The following is a 19,115-nucleotide window of genomic DNA, read 5'->3' as shown; positions in this document are numbered from 1 at the left end:
TTGTTAAAGTACTTCCAGACATCACTTTTCCTGGTCACGGCTGACATGGTGCATGTAAAATACTTAAGCCGGAAACAACCCATGCGTGGGTGCACGAGGAATGTTACATTACTCAAACAATGACTCAAAAACGTACACACTAGACCTTGAATAGAGTCTCCATTGTAGGATACGCGTAAGTTATGTGACCTGGTCCCTTACCCAACTACTGCTACTTGGTTTGGTACTTAGAAATCCTCAAGGGTATACAGGTAGAAGCCTGTATCTGTATATGCTTACATACAAATGGATTTTGCAGCAATAGAAATAAGCTCTTTGTTTTCTTTCTTACACTAATGGATCATTATGACTGCGTTCTTATTCATTTCAGCTCTGTCGCCTAAAAACCTTGTGATTTCAATGTACGATAAATCTAATGCACTTCCTCTCTTTGTCAACTTAACTGGCCTTGAAACACTTATAATGATGACCAGTTTATCAAATGTAGCAAAATCTAAAATGGTACATTTTGGTTTTCAGCTTGGCACACAATAGAACATGTTATCCTTGCAACCCCCAGTATGAATCAATACCAGTGTCTGAAAGATTGCAAGGTTTTGACATTTAAACCTTACAGAAGTAATATCTGAGTCTGTGCTGGATGTTTCAGAAGAAAAACTCCATCCATTGGCATTCAGGTTAGCTTAAGGTGATGCAACATGAACATCTGACTTACACTACGCCTCCAAAAACCAACTCTGGTGAAGTTTAGAGAGAGGATGTAGGTTAGGGGTGGGCAACCCTGCTCCTGGAGGGCCACCTTCCTGCATGTTTTAGGCTTCTCCGCACTCTAACACACCTGATTTGAATGATCTGCTCGTTATCAACCAACTGAAGCATCTCAGGGGATTGTTAACGAGCGAAACATTGGAATCAGGTGTGTTAGAGTGCGGAGAAACCTAAAACATGCAGGAAGGTGGCCCTCCAGGAGCATGGTTGCCCACCCCTGATGTAGGTAGTCGCAGTGAAAGCAGGTTTGGACAAAGGTTGAGTTACATGCAAACAGAAAACGTTTGGTAGTGGCTAACAAATTACCCTCAGCTGGACTAATCCTGGGAGTCATTGCTTTTTATCTCAATCAGCTGTACTTTGGTATTTTACAGACTAGACACACAAGTCTCTGAACCTATTGGCTATTGTCTCATGATATAGCTTCTGGGAGGGAGTTTAATGGGCATGCCAGTGTAGCCTGCGGTTAGCAATAAGGACTTCCAGTCAAAACTTCCTTTTCCGTGTGCTGTATTGTTTACAGTCCAATTTGCAACTTGGCCCCTACAGATATCTCGGCAAAATAAACGCCATCATTTCCTGCTTCATTACAGTGCCCATTAATCTGTTTCTAGTGAGTCTCAGTTCCACTGAAAAGTTCCAGAGAGGCTGCACTCTAGCTTACTTCTTGGGTATAAACCTGAAAAAGATATTCTGTAATTTACTTGCAATTAATGATTCTTACCTTTGCTGAAATAACAACATCACGATGCAGATTTGTAAAAAGTAAAAATGCAAGCTGTTGTCCTCAAGAGGAGTCGAAAACTACTTCTAAAATGCTCGTTTATTGAACGGAGGTTGGATCAATAATTTCTGATGCATTCGGGGGAAGTCTGGAAATCCGAACACTGATCACAGCAAAAGTGTGAAGTCGAAATTTTTGATGTAGAACGGATTACTAGCCAAACTTGCATGCAGATGTCTGTTTATAGAGATAAATATAAAGCTAAATCGCTGACATATGACCGCCGATTGGAGCCGGGTGGCATTACAGCAGTATGCCTGCTTTTGCTCTGCACATGGACTGTTTTTCCTGCATACGCCAAAGCCTGCTAATACGTGATTGGTTAATACTACTCGGACTAGAAACATACCACAAACGGAAAACCAGAACACTTCCTGTACTAAAATCCAGTCGCACACCTACAGATGCTGTCCTTTTTTATGTAGAATCTGTAAATAGAGATTAGTAAACTACAAACTCAATGTGAGAGTGAGAGAGTTGCAATAGGCTCTAAGTGTTTCAGGATCTCCTTCCTTCACGATTTGTCTCAAATATCCTGTTTAATGTCTTAATTTTGTCATTATGATTGATTTATAAAGATCAAGCCTGGAAGAACCCAACTCTTCGACCCTTATCAGGTAACAAAATCTCAGTGGTAAAACCTGCACGTTGTAAAAGTGTGTATTGCTTGTGTGTGTGTGTGTGTGTGTGTGTGTGTGTGTGTGTACGCCTCGCTGTGCTGTACATCTTTGTGTGTCCCATTGTTTCAAAGTGGTGTACCATCCATCACCATTAGGCTGAAGCACAGAGCCTGACTCACACTCAGGAACAATCTAATTCCACAAAAAACACCTCTCTCCACCTCTCTCTTCTTCACTTTCCCCCACTGTCGTGTTTCTTTTCGCTTCACCTTCTCGTTTTCTCCCCCTTCCCCCCCTCCCCTTTCTCTCTCTCGGCAGGATTTAGGCAACAGACTTGAGCAGATGAAAACCTCCCAAGCATGTCTGGAGTAATACCTCAGACACACACACACACACACCCACACACAGACAAGCACACAGAGGACACAATCTTGCAGTCAGTATATTGTTCTAACTCAGCCTTTGGCATGTGTGTGTAGTTATCATTCTGTAAGCAGAGCTGAGTGTGAGACGAGAGCCTCTTCAACTTATTCCGACTAGAAGAGAGTACAAGTAACAAGCTGCAAGGATTTGCGTTGTACTAGTGGATTTTGGGCTTAAAATTTGTAAGTCGTCATCAGGATGCACACAACCTTAACTATGTATCTCAAACACAACAACGTCTTACATAACCCCTGCTACAACGGAGTCGCATTGAGCTGTTTTCTTAGGGGAAATATTTTAAACGGGGTTAAAAAAGGTCTAACTGAATGTCTGTTTTGGGGCGCTGGCCAGCGAGAAAACAAGTCACTTTCCAAGTTTACATCCAAGGAAGCAAAACAGAAGAGAAAATGTACAGTAATCGAAAAAGCAAATTACAAAGGACCAGTTACACTGACTTTGCAGGGAGAAAAAGATTTTCTGTCAGTATTTTACAGTTAATGTGCATTCAAGTACTTTGTATAAATTAGAGATTTCCCAAGCTGATTTTCCAATCCAGCCTTATTTAATGGATTGGCTACAGCGAAGCAGATAAAAAATTGATCCTTCCATTACTGTACTTTACTGTCCAATCGTCCAACCGTCTGTCAGTAGTAGGCTGAACATGTAGCATGGTGGGTAACACAGAAAGTAGTTACATACACAGAATTGCCGGGGTATTATGCTGTTTCATATTTTAAGACAATTTACAATGTTGGATATCCAGACTAAACTAAAAGTTTCAAATCTGTAGGTAAAAGTATGTTCGAGTAATGCCCAGGATTCAGCCTCACCAGGTTTCAGAGAGCTGGCCAATCAGGAGAAAGCAGGCTTTTAGGGGCGGTGTTTCTTAAAGGGACAGAGCAGAGGCCGTATGAGGGCCTGCACAGAGCACCAGTGTGAGAAAAATTAAGATTTATTTTTAACTGTATATATGCTAAGCTACTCCACAGGTATCACAGAGTGAAATATGAAGCTTGAAATTAGCATGATAACTCCCCTTTAAAATCCATTATTTCTCATGATTCAGTTAGCAGATTCTCATTTGAGCCAGCGCCGACCTTCGACTGTTTTAAAGTATCCTAACCCAGTGTTAAAAGGACCCAGGTTAGGATCAGGGGTGAAGATTAAAACTTCATTGGGACAAACTCCCTTGTTTGATGGGTCGCAGTAACAGGTTAAATCTGGTCTGAGGAATGTCCAGGAGTGTTGTAAGGGCCCTACAGACCATGCAATATATAGTTTGATAAGCAAACAGCAAAGCAGGAAAGCAGTCAGAGCAGAGCAGAGCAGAGACAGCTAAAGAATAGTGACAGGATCTCTGTTTTTCTGCCGATACGTTCTGAATTTTACATCAGTTACAACTCTGCCAGCAGAAACAAAAAATACAGGTAACTCTTCCTAGTCGATGAGAGATATCACTCAACTTCAGGAGTACTCCTCAAATGAAAAAAAGTCAACCACTTTCATTTCGCTCTTCGGTCATAGCACATAGCTGGTTAAAAAACAACCAATTTTATGCTAAATTGCAAGAACTTATGAGCTAATCAACTGAGGCTAGATGCAAAGAAAGCATTAAAAATAAAAAAGCTATTAGGGCTGTTTGGTTTCAGAGCTAATTAGTGCATTACTGGGTATGCTGTGTAAAACTGCACTGCAGGATATAATGTACGTACAGGTCACACGGATGGATACAAATTGGAAGAGCAGCAGCAGATGGAAGATGGTAGGAACATTTGCACAGTCATTTGTGGTCCGTGCAGATGTGAAGCAGACGTGCTTTAATGGTTTGAGGCCGGTGATGTCAGCGGGGTTGTACAGAGAGCTTGTCCTTGCGTAGATACTTTGCTAAATACGGCTCATAACACATGCGGCTGAACAGAACACTGCAGCACCACACCCTTCCAAAGCTGCTCTTAGCACTTATCAGACTGTACTCAATGGCTGCATTCATCTACATTACCCCGTAAAGACCCAGACCAGTGCGGTCAATCACTGATTTCCCCGCATCTCAGTCATGTGTATTGTAGGATTAGAGCTCAAACCTCCAGGTGAGCCTGAGGCCGTTTTCCTAATCGATAAAGATAGTTGATCCAACTTGATGCACTGCAATTCAAGTCAAGTCACTTTATCCAAGCAATGTGCATCAAAAAGATGTACTTTTATGTGGTCATTTACAAATGCTATGCTTTAATATATGTGCATAGAAGACGAACCATCAAGCCTGCAGACACTGAATACGTTGTGTATGCATGAGACATCATCTTACATTTTTGGGTTCTTTTTCACTGCACTCTCTTGGCATAAATGCTGGTTAAAGTATATTTTGACTCGTGTGCAAAGCCAAAAGAGGCAGGAAAAATCTTCCCTCAAGACACAAAGGGTAGGAAAGAGGTGGAGGGCTTGTTATCTGGGCGGAGGGACGGAAAAGGATACAGGTAGGTCATTTATTTTTTCACGTAGTTCTCCTAAGGAACAAGTAAGAGACAACCTCGGCTGCCAATTACAGTTGAAAAAACAGAAAGTTAAAAGGTTTCACTTAAAAAGTGTAATAATGGAAAAAAGTAACGTAAACAGAAGTTTCTGCAGGCCAGGGGTTTATAGATGCCATGCAGGTATTTGCTGGTGGAGTTCATTCAATCACGCATGGGTTTGGCTTTTCGCCTGTTACCATTACAAAATGTCGGCTTTGAAATGTAGTGCGAATGTGTAGCAGGGCACTGACGGAAGGAAAAAAGAGCATGCTGCAATGTTGTGTGGGTAGTACCCAATTTCAGAGATGACAAAGAGGCTTGGCACAGGTTAAAGTCTCTTTATATATGACTCAGCAGGACTAATAGAAAACAACAAAACACCACTGCCAACAGGGCAGGAGCGAGAAAACTGAACACTGACTGGGAACACACAGCTGCAAGGAAACAACAAGAAAGCCAGCTCCATACGGCACAGCTAAACAGAAGCTAATTATCTCTCCCACTACACAAGGAGAGACAAACAAGATGGACTGGATTGACTGGCGTTGGTGTGGTGGAGTCAATTCCAAGACTGAGCAATCTGTGACTAAAAGACACACTGTTCTATGGCGAGGAAAAACAGGAGAGAGCAGTGACAAGCAGACTGAATGAATGTTTGTGTTGGCCATGAACTCCTATTAGTGGCATTTCTGCCTGCTGGCAACAACATGGGCTAGCACCTCGGACAGTTCACTGCACCGCACTGCTGACAGACCCGTTATCAGCACCATGGACAGCGACAGGGAGAGCAGCCAGGAGATGATATAAGGAAAAGTTGTTACACAACTGTTCAACAGTCAAATTCACCACCGTCAAGGTCATATAAAGAGAATTCTTCGACAACAGAACGGAGGCCTAAACTTGCATGGCAGAGACAAGGGAACAAACAAATTAATTTAGCCTCAGTTCAAGTTTGAAAATCAGAGCCAGACCAATATGGGATTCTTTGGACCAATACTGATGCAGATTTTTCAGGGGGAAAATTCCAATTACTATAAGAGATTACTGTTGTGGTGGCAATATGGCAATATTTCTGAGCTGGAATACAAACAGACCTTTGCTAAGTGGGTTATGAACCAATTTTGCCACACAAGATTACACAAAGGTGCTTTTTTATGAGCAAATACTTTTATTAAAGAATATTTAACATTGTTGTACACTGACAATTGCATTATATTGTATTATACGTTACATATATATTACAACTATAGCTCATGTGCAGACCACTGTCTGTGCCGCTCTGATGCTCTGCTATATGTGCTCCAGACAGTGCTGACAGTGTTGTTAACTATGGAGTCTGAGCTCGCTCTGCGGGATATATTATGGGATGTCATTATTTTTGGCTGACCGCCGGGGTCAGCCCTTACACATGGGTCTGTATGTGACTGACTGACTGAGTGGGTGAGTGAGTGACGGTACTTTCAGAGCCAAATAAAGTATACAACAACAACAACAACGGCCCAGGAAACACTTCAAAATAAAAGCATCGTGTAAAAACGAGGGGAATCAGAATTGAAAAAGCATACCGGAAGACTTGACCTACTTTACTCTCCAAGCCTGTGACTTTTACTACAGGAAGAGATGTTAATATTGCTGTCAGAGGTCAATAGGACTCATTACAATTCGTTTTCACCGTGTATCTTGACCGCGAACAGCGCACGGCTCACGCTAAAAATAGGCTTCGCTTTAACTCTTCCTCACTATGCTACAATGTTTCAAAATTCACAACCTCAGGCCAAAACCAATAACACAGCACGCCAGAAAAGCCAGCAAAACATGGTTGTGAGTGCCATCCCCATGTACCTTAGCCATGTAATAAGGTGGGATATAATACTGCTTTTCAATCCATTCTTTAAAAAAAAGGCCGAGCTGCAAAGAAAATGCATTGTTTCTGCAAAAACACAGTGTTAAAAAGTACTAAATGAATGTGGCTATTGTAAGTGAAATCTATCTCTGCCTGGGCTATCTGATACCCTGATAAATGCACTGTTTGTTTTCCTGCCGGTGAAAGTGTTTTTGTGAGGAAACAATCTGAAAGTCATTTCCACCGGAAGACTTTGGGGTGTGTGTTTGTGTGTAAAAGAGCAAGAAAGAGTGTGTATACAATTGTTTGTGTATGTTTGTGCGCGTGTGTTGATGGAGAGCAAAGCCCCGCTGGAGAAAAATCCAGACAAAACACTTCAACTCTGAATTCACTTCTTCCTCTCGTTCTCTCTCTCTCTCTTTCACCGAGGAGTGTCTAAGAGGCAGAGGTGCTGGATTAGGATGGATGTACGTGTGTGTCCGTCAATGCATGTGTGGGTCAGTATGTGTGTAGAATTGGCTTCTGAGTACAGGTGCTTGAGCATGCCTCGGCTTTACATTGATGAAATGATAAAACCTCTTCTGCATCTCTCTCTCTCAAACACACACACACACAAATATTAACACAACAATCTTTCACTCTCATTTTGGGTTTCCTTACACCTGCTCTCCCTAACTGCATGAACAAATGTGAGCACAAGCTTTTAAAGCCACAACCACACACTAATCTGTCTTGTCTTCTGACAGAGAAAGGAAAAGCATATTAGGAGGGGGAAAATACAGAGACGGGGACATTCAAAAGAAGGGGTAAGTGTGGAAATAATCAATATAAGCAGAAAAGAAAAGTCTGGAGACGGGGGGAGAATCGGAGAAAAAAATGGGATGAAAAAGGGGGGAAGGCAAACCAGCACAATTGCTGGAAAATGCGGGTGCTCCTGTGGTTGTTGGCTCTGTCTGTCTGTTTTTCTAACACCTCCAGCAGGCAGCCCGCCTCTTCTATTCTCCAAGATTGGCAGGTAAAAATATAATTGGCTGGTAAAATACTCTTGCCATGAACCATGGCCGTTTAAGCACAAAGCCTGTTCCTTGTCCTACATATTACCCTTGTGACCTCATATACACCCACCATAACACTCCCACAAACACACGGACATTGTTATCAGGTGCTGTTGTAGCCCATGTAAGCCATGTGTCTAAATAAAGACACAACAATACGCTTCAGTGTTTGGATTCAGCCAGGCTACGCGGTGGGAGTGTGTATGTGTGTGCCTATTTTGGAGCAAAGTGTGTGGTCTCTCTGGGAGTGTTTCTGACAGTGTGTGTGTGTGTGTGTGTGTGTGTGTGTTTGTGTTTAAGGCTATTGTCTTGCTTCTCCTCTCAGCTGAAGCCAATTAACTTCACCGCTCTGCTGGTGATAACACACACACATGTATGTGCTCAAACGGAAGCGCACACACACCAACAAAGATATGAGTGCGCATAAATCCCTAGATGCACTTTTGGTGAGAGGAGGCTATTTATTTGAGCACGGTTGTTAAGGTGAGGAGATAACGTTTGGAGTTTGAGAGTTTGTAAGCACAGTAAAGAAGTGGCAGAGTAATCTATGTCGGTGAGGAGGAACTCGTGGGGCGACATATTCTAGACATTTCACTTTATTAGCAGACATACTATAAGCTGGAATAGATTAGAGATAAAAATGAGACTACAATCAATGGAATAAGATAATGTGATTAGAATATATAGTATGTCAAGAATTTGAATATTAATAGAAAATGGCTATTAGGTTAGATTTGCCCATAGTTTACAGTCAATGGGCAAAAGAAGTGGACTTAGCTTCTGGGGTTCAAAGGTTAAGCCAATGCAATAGCGCTTTCAACCTGCATTGTTCCTTATGGCCAATAGGGGATGCAAAAGAAGTTTATAAGAAAATGACGTACTTTACATTGGATTTGTTAACTCAATAAATACTTTTCTAATGGGTTCATTGATTTAAATGTTTAATTTCTTTCTTATTCAGCATTTTGTGAATTAAAGTAATAATCTCGAAGATTTTCATTTAAATAAATGTCTATTGAGTCACTATCGATCGACGAATGAGTTAACACAATGGTGATTGAGCCTATGGTCCACTGATGAAAGTCTTTGCATTTGCAGTATTACGGACTGGGTGTCTGGTGCGACGGCCAGTCAGTGAGTTAGTGAGTGGTTGGTCTGCCAGATGGGGTAGGCAGAGCTAAGCGGCTGCTTTTCCGGAGTAAAAAGTAATCTACTGTGGCTGAACAAACAAAGAAAAGATCGATGACTACAGATACAACTTCAAAAATAAGTGAAAATCCAAAGAAAAAGAAACAAATTTGACTCTCAGATGAAGGCAAACTAAAAAGGAAAGCGACCGTCAGAGAAGAAAATCAAGAGTTACAACTGGAGCCAACCGTGGACGTCACACTGTCTGGATATCTGGGAAGAGTGCTCCCGCAATTACCGTTTTTAGCTATAGGCCCAACTGAAATGTTCGAGATTAGCACTTTAAGATCCCATTCAGAAAACATACACCTTAATGGTAAGGCTACCTTTTCATTGAATGCACCTGATTTTGGATTCAAATCTAGAAATGTTTATCCACTCCAAACCACCCTCTCATCCAAATGTGGTGACTTCTTGCTACAAAACATCCATGATGGCAAAACTGAACGCCACAAACCAATGGATGATGCCCCAGTTTGTATACAGTCCATGGAATTACCAGAAAAGCTCAGTTTGACAGCCATTTGAGAGAGTTTTAAAGAATTCAGAGGAGGATTAAATAATTGGCGAAAATAATTATACCCTCTCTGGTAAACGTACATGAACATTAAATCAACACCAATGCGAGGGAGCTGTATCATCAAATTGCCCAGACATGAGTGCATCTGCGGAATGGTGACACTAAATCTTAGCTTGTACCCAAACTGACAAAGAATGAGCAAGTGGGAGCTCAGGAAGAGAACAAAATATGTGCTTGAATTGTGCATCTCTAACGCCATACTGTACATGTAGCCCAGTGATCCAGAACAACCTCGGAGTCGAGTTTGACAGGAGGTGACGACAGCAGAGAGACGACAGTGAACCAGAGGAGAGATAAAATGAATATGCAATAAGGGTCTGAAGCCGGTTTCCATCGGGGCACGTTTCGGTTCAAGGATGGTGCCTTGTTCCAATGCCGGAAAATGATATTTAAAATCATTAATTTGCAAATAAACACACCACCATGCCTGATCAGTTTGGTTCCACAACAATGCAGTACTTGCAATTGGGAAACAGACTTTTTCTACATTGCATGAATTAAATATCAGAGCTGAGAAATGTCTTTCATGAAGGTCAAATCCCGTTTCATTCATGCGACTAAAATCCATAAATCCAACCAACTCATGTGTGACATATTTATGTGTAATTATGTAGATATGTTGCATTTAGGCTCAGTGCTCAGCAAGATGTATGCCTGCAAGGTTGGCAGAGTCTGAGAAGATTGGGGGCCGATAGTAACAAATCGCCCCCGAGGAACTACGAACCCATGAGAAAGAATGATTGAGAATTTTCAGGAGGCTGCTATATGAGCAGCAGACGCAGCGTTTGCTTTAAAGCAGTGCATCATCGGCATAGACGGACAAAACGGGCAGAGCATTGTCGGCTTAAATACACGTTATTGCTGAGGGTGCATTGTCACTTCACTTTCTTCCATTTTCATTATCTTCGAACAATTACATCGACCTACAGTATTTACGACATCGGTAAGGAGACAGAGCAGAACAAATACGATTCAGAGTTTCTTTCAACTGAGACGTGTTGGAGCATGATTTCAGGTCAGCCTTCTCTTGGTGATCCAAGATGGTGTTTCATTCCTTTTGATTCCTCCAAAAGTGCAGTATAGATTTCAGATGAGACGGTAGTCGGCGTGAAAAACACCATCCTTGACAATTCAAACTACTTCAAAAGGAATGAAAAGCAGTGCAGAAGCACACGAATGCAAACACGCAGAATCACAATCAGTCATCACTGTACAGAGGGAGTCTAGAGTTGACAAGTGTGTGACAACTAATCTCTATGGTTATGGTGGGGTCACATCGCTGATGTCTCCGTGAGTGCAAACACAGAGTAGGACTATTGATTCAGCCGCTCTGTTGTCCTGTGTGGGTGGAACAGCGCTCCGCACACCTGTACGTACCTCCCCCTCTCTTTTCTGTCAATCACTCTAAATGTTTTTTTAGACCTCAGTATAATTACCTTTCTCTCCGCCTGCCAGACAGGTGGGATTCCACTTGTTACTCTGCAGCAGCTCAGAGAACACGATGTCGAGCACTTCAGGATTACAAAGTGGTTCAGAACGCTAAAAATGTTCCGTTTGTAACACAGGAGCGAATATTTAACCAAATTGGATTGAGCGTCATCATTACAGGGACCTTTCCAATGTTAATGAGCTCGTGTACAAGTGACTGAGTCTGTATTATATATACAACACCATTCCAAAGTCTCATTACAACCCTGTGTTTTGCAGTTTAGAATAAAAGCCAGATGTCTTGGGCCTCCATCATTCCTCAGCCTGTCAATATGTCCTTTAAAGAAGTCAATACAGATTATGGATTGGACGCTAAGGAAATAAATATATTTTGCACATTGAGCTCTGACATGCAACACATATTAGTAGATGCAAGGTGGATTGCACCAGGGTTGAGTGTTGATTAGGGCTTTTACTTGAACTTTAATGACCCTTTCAAATTAAAAATCTAGTGTATTTAAATGCAACAAACCATTCTAAGTAGTTTACCTTCTGACACGGGTAGCTCCAAAACGTCACTCTCAGTTTGACCGCTTGGATGCCATATTGACCTATCAGTAAACCATTCTCGGAACCCATCGACTATCATCTGTCGACGACATAGCCTCTGGGGACAACGGTGAACATGTCGGCCATGTCCGGTTCAGCCAGCAGATAGCATTAAACAACTTTCAGTCAAGACTTCCTTTTCCGCGTGCTGCATTGTTTACAGTCCAGTTAGCAACTTGAGAAGCATCCCATGTGTTCACATCAAAAGTAAAGCGAACTTCTCGGACTACAAGCGTACTACAACCAGAACACTTCCCCTACTGAGAATCCACACCCCTGATTATCAGGAAACTAATGTATGTTTGGGATGAAATTGAAGGACACTAGCGAGCCAAGCCATCCTGAAAGAACCGTCTGAGAGCCGAGAATGTCGGGTTCTAAACCATTGTTGGTAAAGTTGCTACCAAAGAGGAAAAGACGTTGGCTTCGTCCAAAGCAGTTGACTAACTCCACAAAGATAACAAATGTGCAGATCGAAGACTTTGGTTGAATACGTGTTGCACAACGAGACAACTTGCCTGTATGACTCTGGACAATTTAAGCACCAACTAAAGGACAAAACACCTTTTTTATCCTGTGAAAAAAACACAACTGTTATTATTTGAAAAATAATATTTGTTGCCATGTTTTTGCTATAGTTGAGAAAATGTAACACCGTGACAGGGTGTACTATGAAACCAGATTGCCGCAGGCTACTTAACCTCTACAGTGGAAATGTCATGTGCCTTGCTCAAAGACACCTACATGAAAGTGTTACTTGCTTCTTTTCCTCAGGATAGTGAACCTACCGTTGCAGTTTTAGGTCACAACCCAGAACCTGTCACCTCCTGTATCATCTCGGCCCAGGGAGTCTGACCAAAAAGAATAATATATGTACTGTATTCAGAGGAGGAGAGGTAGAGAGAGAGGAAGAGAGACTATTGGGAAAGGGGGAAAGAGGGATAAAGGGATGAGACATTTAATAATGTATGCACTCTCATGTGAGAGAGCAGAAAGGGTGTGAATGTGTGAGAAAAGGGGGAGTGAGACAGAGAGGGAGAAAGAGAGAGAGATTGTGTGTGTGTAAGAGAGACATTTCTGTGACCTTCTGCCTCGCAGAGCCCCATCTGACTAAGAAATGAGTAGGGATGGAGTGATGGGGGGGGGAGGAGAGAGAAGACTGCTAATGAGAATGGAGAGGGATGAAGGAGGAGAGAGATACAGGGATGGAAGGCTGGGATTTGGCCATAAGTGTTGAATATTTGACATTTATCCAAATGATAACACCCTCCCTTGTCTTTTAAAACAGTTGCTCTAGAGAGAGACACGCTTACTGGAACGCCAAAAAGAGGGACTGGAGTCAAACATGTTATTTTTCTAAGCACTTTAATCAGACGAGAAAACAAAAGTCTTCCACACTGAAACACTTGAGTGGATTTGACTGCGGATGAATCCGTGCTTTTGATCATCAGCTACCAGCCTGATATTACGACGCCGCTGTGGCTGAAATCTTGTCTGCACATCAGACGGCGACTAGGCAGTGTGAAGCTGCCACCACCTTTCCCCCAAGGGACCGAGCTAATTATGATCCCACAACTTGTGTATATCTAGCTCCATTACCCACAAGCTCATCTGAGGGTTGCTATAGTAACACATTTTAAAGCACTCTTATTCAACCTTACCAACTGACGCTTTCTTATCCCAGGTGGTTGACGAAAAGCACATACTTGACCAACAGACAAAGAATAATATATCTGAAGGGATAATTTACTGCCTACCTAAATTGTGTTTGTTTTGCATCTCCCAAGGCATTAAATACCTTCATTAAAGCTTGTACATTGGTGTTATAACACCCAGTCGTAGGCGTAAATGCTATTCATAAACAAAAGGTGATCTGGGTATTTAGAAAGACTGGCGACGTGATGTCTAAACAGAGAAGGGATTGGCCCTGCTTTGGTATTCCCTAAGTGTGCATTAAAAGTGGCAGCGCTGCTCCTCCTGACCCTCACACTAATGCTGATAAGAGCGTCGAACTATTAGATACCAAGTTAAATTACTTCTACTATCACCTGCCCTTCCACCAAGTCTCACTCGACTTCCGCACAGTTGTCGCTCTCTTGCGGGATGCCCTCGGCTTCGACCTTTTATTAGTGTATTTTCCTTCCTTTCATGCTGCTTCATCAGCACTCAGGATAAACCCAGTTTAAAATCAACCACTGCCCTTGATCTGGGCACCAGTGTTTGGGGTAAGGGTACTCCTGAGAATGGTGTCCCCAAGCCTGCTTTGGCAAGTAGACGCCAACTGCAGCCTTGGAGTAAAAGAACCTCATTTCTCCCTAGTACATTAGCCTGAAGGGGAGTGTGGCCTACTGCTCTGGCTCACGGGTGGGTATTGTGGCCATCGTCCCTGGCCTCAGCTGGACTGAAGAGCTGAATCACTTCTCTCCTCATCACCATACCATCCAGCAAACACTCCTGCTTGGCAAGCAGATCAGTTTCAGGGCTGGCTAGTTGGGACTGGGTTGTCACTCAAGTGACACTTCCTTTATCTCTCAAGCCGGCTGCCCTCCTAAGCAGTGAGCAGATGTGTTTGAGCAGACTGTCCCTTGGAAGCAGGATCACTGGTACCTAAACAGCATTCACTGGCTGCGGTACAGGATGTGCCCTTTACATTGCACCTCCCTACGGGCTGATCTGCTGGCAGCAACAAGACCGGAGAAGGCAAATGAGGGAGCTTACTGATCTCACAGCTGGCTGCTTCTCTGCTGGTAGTAGTGAAGTGGCACCGTTTATGATGGGATGGACAGAAAAAGGCTGCAATGGAGCTTTTTTTTAAGAGTGGTTTAAATCGTCCTAGAACACTTCCCGTTTCCATTCCCTAGGAAACCTATCCTTGACCCACTCGCAACCAAAATCCAAGCCACTGTATTCATCAATATCTGGTGAATTGGTTTAAAAAGACAACAGTAAAACCATGTAAGTGAAAGTGTACAAAATTGTGCAGCTGCTTCTTAAGACCTGGTTACTTCCCGAGGCTTGAAAGTGCGGTATTTACACCCTCTGCAAGTCGCTAAAAGGTAGGGTCACTGGAGAACATACTGGCTGTTAGATGGGTTTTGTGGAGCTGAAATGGAGCCGACTGTTCTCAGTGTGCGGGTGTTTGCACAGATGAGGCCACTGCCATGACCAGCAAACAGAGTAATGGTGCTTATCAGGCCAAAAAACTCAGGCAGAAAGAATGTCAGATAAACTGTGCAAGCACCACAAAGCCCACAACTCCGACTATAAACCCTATCCGCATGCCGTCTCTCTGCATTCTCCTTTTTTCTCATTTAAAACTTTATTTTAGTCATGGCGTATTGCGAAAAAGGACTCAATAATCCACATATTTCTGCAGGTGGAACAGCAGGTGACTGGCAGCGTTCTGCAGCCTGACATGTTACGCAGCTTAAAGTTATATACTGTCGAGTCAGTGCCGTGGCGGGGGGTGCAGCTATCAGACTCCTCGCAGAGCTGTCTAACAAGTCACCCTGCTGTTCCACTAGTCACAGAGGACATGGCGGATGAGGAGTAAGCTTGTTGCTGCCTTTTTAGAGGGGCAGCCTCCATATATAGCCGAACGGGCTAAGTACTCGCAGAGAGGAAGAATGTGGATTTGGAAAAGATGAAAGGGGAAGCCTACAGAGCATGAGATCATATATGTAAGTATTGTTCCCTGCGCACAAAACAGAACAGCAATGGCTGCCCCGTCAAAAACAAACACAGCAAAGTGCACTACTCTGCTGTAAGTCCATTTTCTTCTATTTCAGGATCGGACTGATTGAGACAAGCTGTGCGCCGATTGTTGCCTTCTTAATGGGAGGGCAAAATATAAAAAGAGAGTGCATTAGTCTTGCTGGTTTTTCTTTGACTTTTCTTCGGGGGGGCTTTTACAAAAGGAGGCTGAAGCAGAACATATTTTTATTTTACCACTACTGCAGATTTAGAGAGAGACGCAGAGATGGATGGGGGCAAAAATGCAGAAAAATAGAGAGAGAGAGAGAGAGAGAGAGAGAGAGAGAGAGAGAAAAAGGTAGCATTTGAAGCTGCAGGTGTCACACCGAAACACACAAACAAACACAAACACACAAGTCAAAATGTCAGATTGAATATGCGTCAGAGCTAAAACTGTATGTGGAGGTGGTTGTGCGTTTGCTTGGGCATAAGATCTGGCCTCCTCACATTGCAATGTGGAACCTAAACAGCTGGTGCTGTGTATGTGTGTGTGCGTGTGCGTGTGTGTGTATGTGTGTGTGTATGTCTCCCAGGGGCATCATGACACTTCATCATTTGTTAATTAGCCAGTTAAGTCATCTAATTAACACGCCGTCTCTCTGGTTCTCTGTCAGACTTTCTTCTCCTCTTTGTCACCGTGTGTTTGAAAAACAATTGGTTGGGTGAAACCATATGTGTTAAAACAGCAGCAGAATCAATTTAGCAAATGCTAATCTTCCCCGTTTCAATTCTCAGCAAGTCAGTGTGAGGTATTTGTAACAGACAGCTGCTATTTGCGAGCTACTCAGAGACATTTCAAAATGAAGCTGTGGTTATTAAAGAAAAGATGATGTGGCCACACCTCTGTTAATGTAGAATTATAATCCTCATTCAATTACCATAATGTCAAGGCTGGAGTCCGTGCTTTAACTAACTCACTGCCACAATGACATTGATAATTCCCTTATTACCATCTCTGCCTATTAAAAACACACACACACACACCCGGCAGTGTAATATTTCATTAGCATACCATCAATATCCATGACTTAAATGACCATAATGACCTGCTGGAGCATGTGTGTGTGCATGTGTGTGTGCATGTGTGTGTGTGTGCGTGTGTGTCCAAGATCCAGAGATACAACTACAGTCATTAAGGATTCATCTCTGTCAGTTAATGAGAATCAGTTATGTATCCCTTACAGGGCTCAGCGCCATTTGTGCAACTGTATTTCTTGTTGGCTGTGTGTGTGTGTGTGTGTGTGTGTGTGTAAACAATGTACTCCATTATGAAAAAATACTTCTTTGATTGTTTAGACGATAACATGTATTCTAATTATAAGTGCAGATTTAATTTAGCATCTCAAAATGGTATCGCTTCCCTATCGCCATGAGCTGTAAAAAAAAAAAAAAAAAAGTATCATTTTTTTTCTTGATTATTTGTAACACAAAAAAAAGTTGAATTTAAAAGATAAATGCCCAAACTAATAGATTTTCTTTTTTAGTAAGTTATCTGATTTGAAAGAGAAGACCTCTGAATGTTTGCCATTTCTTATCAACAGCAACTTCCAGCTCATTCTAAACTTTTAGACAGTTGTTCCCTTGAACCTCAACCAGGTTTCTAAACTAAATTCCATATTGGTCTAAATATAAGACAGTTTTTTTCCCCCTTGACATACATCTGAAAAAGTGGTATCATCTTATATTCAGGGTCGAGACTTTTAAAGGCCAATATACATTAACAGAAGTAGACGGCGGCACTTATCTGTAAAGCGAGTACCCATATCGCTGAGGCCAGCCGTCAATCAGTGCCAGGGGGATGAGAGATGGAGAGACACGGGGATCGTTTGGAACACATGGCTTAAAATGTTCGGCCAAGTTAACCAACAACTGAGACGGAGTAATGAAGTCTATTTAAAGAGAATTGTTTTCACGAAGTGTAATATCCAAAAAATGTACCTCCGTGTCCCCTCCTGCTGCACTCTCAGCGGGCATAGCCCAGCCCTCAGCACCTTGGTTAAGCTCCTGTGAGTCCCCAATGACCGCGCATGCCTTCCCCGGGCAGATGCTCCGGGAAAATGCTGCATCAGGCCGCCAAACCACCACTTCTTAAAAATGTCAACAGTCTTACCTTACAGACGATAACAGAGAAAATTGCACTGTGGTCCTAAAAGCGATCGCTTTCAAGAGATCGACAGGAGAGTGTGTGAGTATGTTACTAAAAAACAGAATGGAGGTATGCCTGTTAGTAATCTCTGCAGGGGCAGACTTGGATTTCCGGGAAGGCAAGTGTTCTGGTTTCCGTTTGAACTCCGCTTGTAGTCCGAGTAATATTGACCAATCACATATCGGCAGGCTGCGGCGTATGCAGGAAAAACAGTCTGTGAGGATAGTGAAAGCAGGCGGAACATAATCCGCCGCAATGACATCAGCGTGATCTGATGATGATTTAGCTTCTTATTCATCTCTATAAACAGACATCTGCATGCTAACCGCTAACAATCTCTTCTAGATCTAAAATTTAACTTGAGATGAATTCCCTTGACGCTATGTCATGAAAGCCGTTCAGCGTTCAGATTTCCAGACTTCCTCGAACGCATCAGATCGATCCAACCTCTGTTCAACGAACGAGCATTTTAAAAGTTTTTTTTCTCCTCTTGAGGACAGACCTGACAAAGCTTGGATTTTTACTTCTTAGAAATCTGCATCATGATGCTGAAATTTGGGCAAAGGTAAGAAACGTTAATAACAAGTACATCACAAGAAAACTGATTCTCTTTCTGTAACAATGCAGCAGGCGGGAAAGGAAATCTTGATAAGAAGTCGATTATCGCTTACCGCCCTGCACGTTTACCAGTGTCCCTAGAGGATACATTGTCTCAGACTATAGCCGACGGGATCCGAGATTGGCCCGTTACCAGAGCTGTCATCCAGCTGTTTCAAGCTGTTCTCACTTTGATGCTGAATGGTTCACTGAAATTTTGAAGGCATTTTGTTTAATTTAAATGTGACAACTTAATCTTAAAGATATTAAAAAAGGTGGTTTTATTTAAAAGGTAAAATATTTTTTTCTCTTTATGAAGACAAATTTGGTCTTCAAAAAGTCTTTCTCTGAAAAATTTGTCTTGAAAAGGGGGGTTGTCTTCCATTCGGACCAATACGGTACTTAACCGAGCATTAACCACAGCAGTGTAAGATCAGAAAACAGCTTTGTGTTTATCAAGGTGTCGTCTGGTTGATTGTGTTCTAAAATGCTAATGAAATGTGTCATTTGTTAAGTGTCGGACGACTTACACAAAAGGCGCGAGCAGCAAACATACAAATACTTGCTTCAGGCATTTACACGATGAAAGCCACAAACATACATCCTACCTCATCCAAATTTATACTGCCCCATAAATTTAGCTGAGCATCATCAGATTAAAGAGAGTTCATATAGACAAGACGTGCTGTCTTTATCTCACCATTTCATGTCGGCGTGTCAAAGATAACTCTTGAGAAAGGTTATTGACCAGTAATCAATTCCCCTTTAAGTGTACAGTGAAGGTTAAGATGGAAAGACAGTGGGATCAGCA

Source organism: Semicossyphus pulcher, unplaced genomic scaffold, assembly GCF_022749685.1.
Source record: "Semicossyphus pulcher isolate SPU_LCO1_2020_fin unplaced genomic scaffold, fSemPul1.0.p SCAF_5, whole genome shotgun sequence".
In the NCBI taxonomy this organism is placed as follows: Eukaryota; Metazoa; Chordata; class Actinopteri; order Labriformes; family Labridae; genus Semicossyphus; species Semicossyphus pulcher.
Note: the sequence above shows the minus strand (reverse complement) of the source record.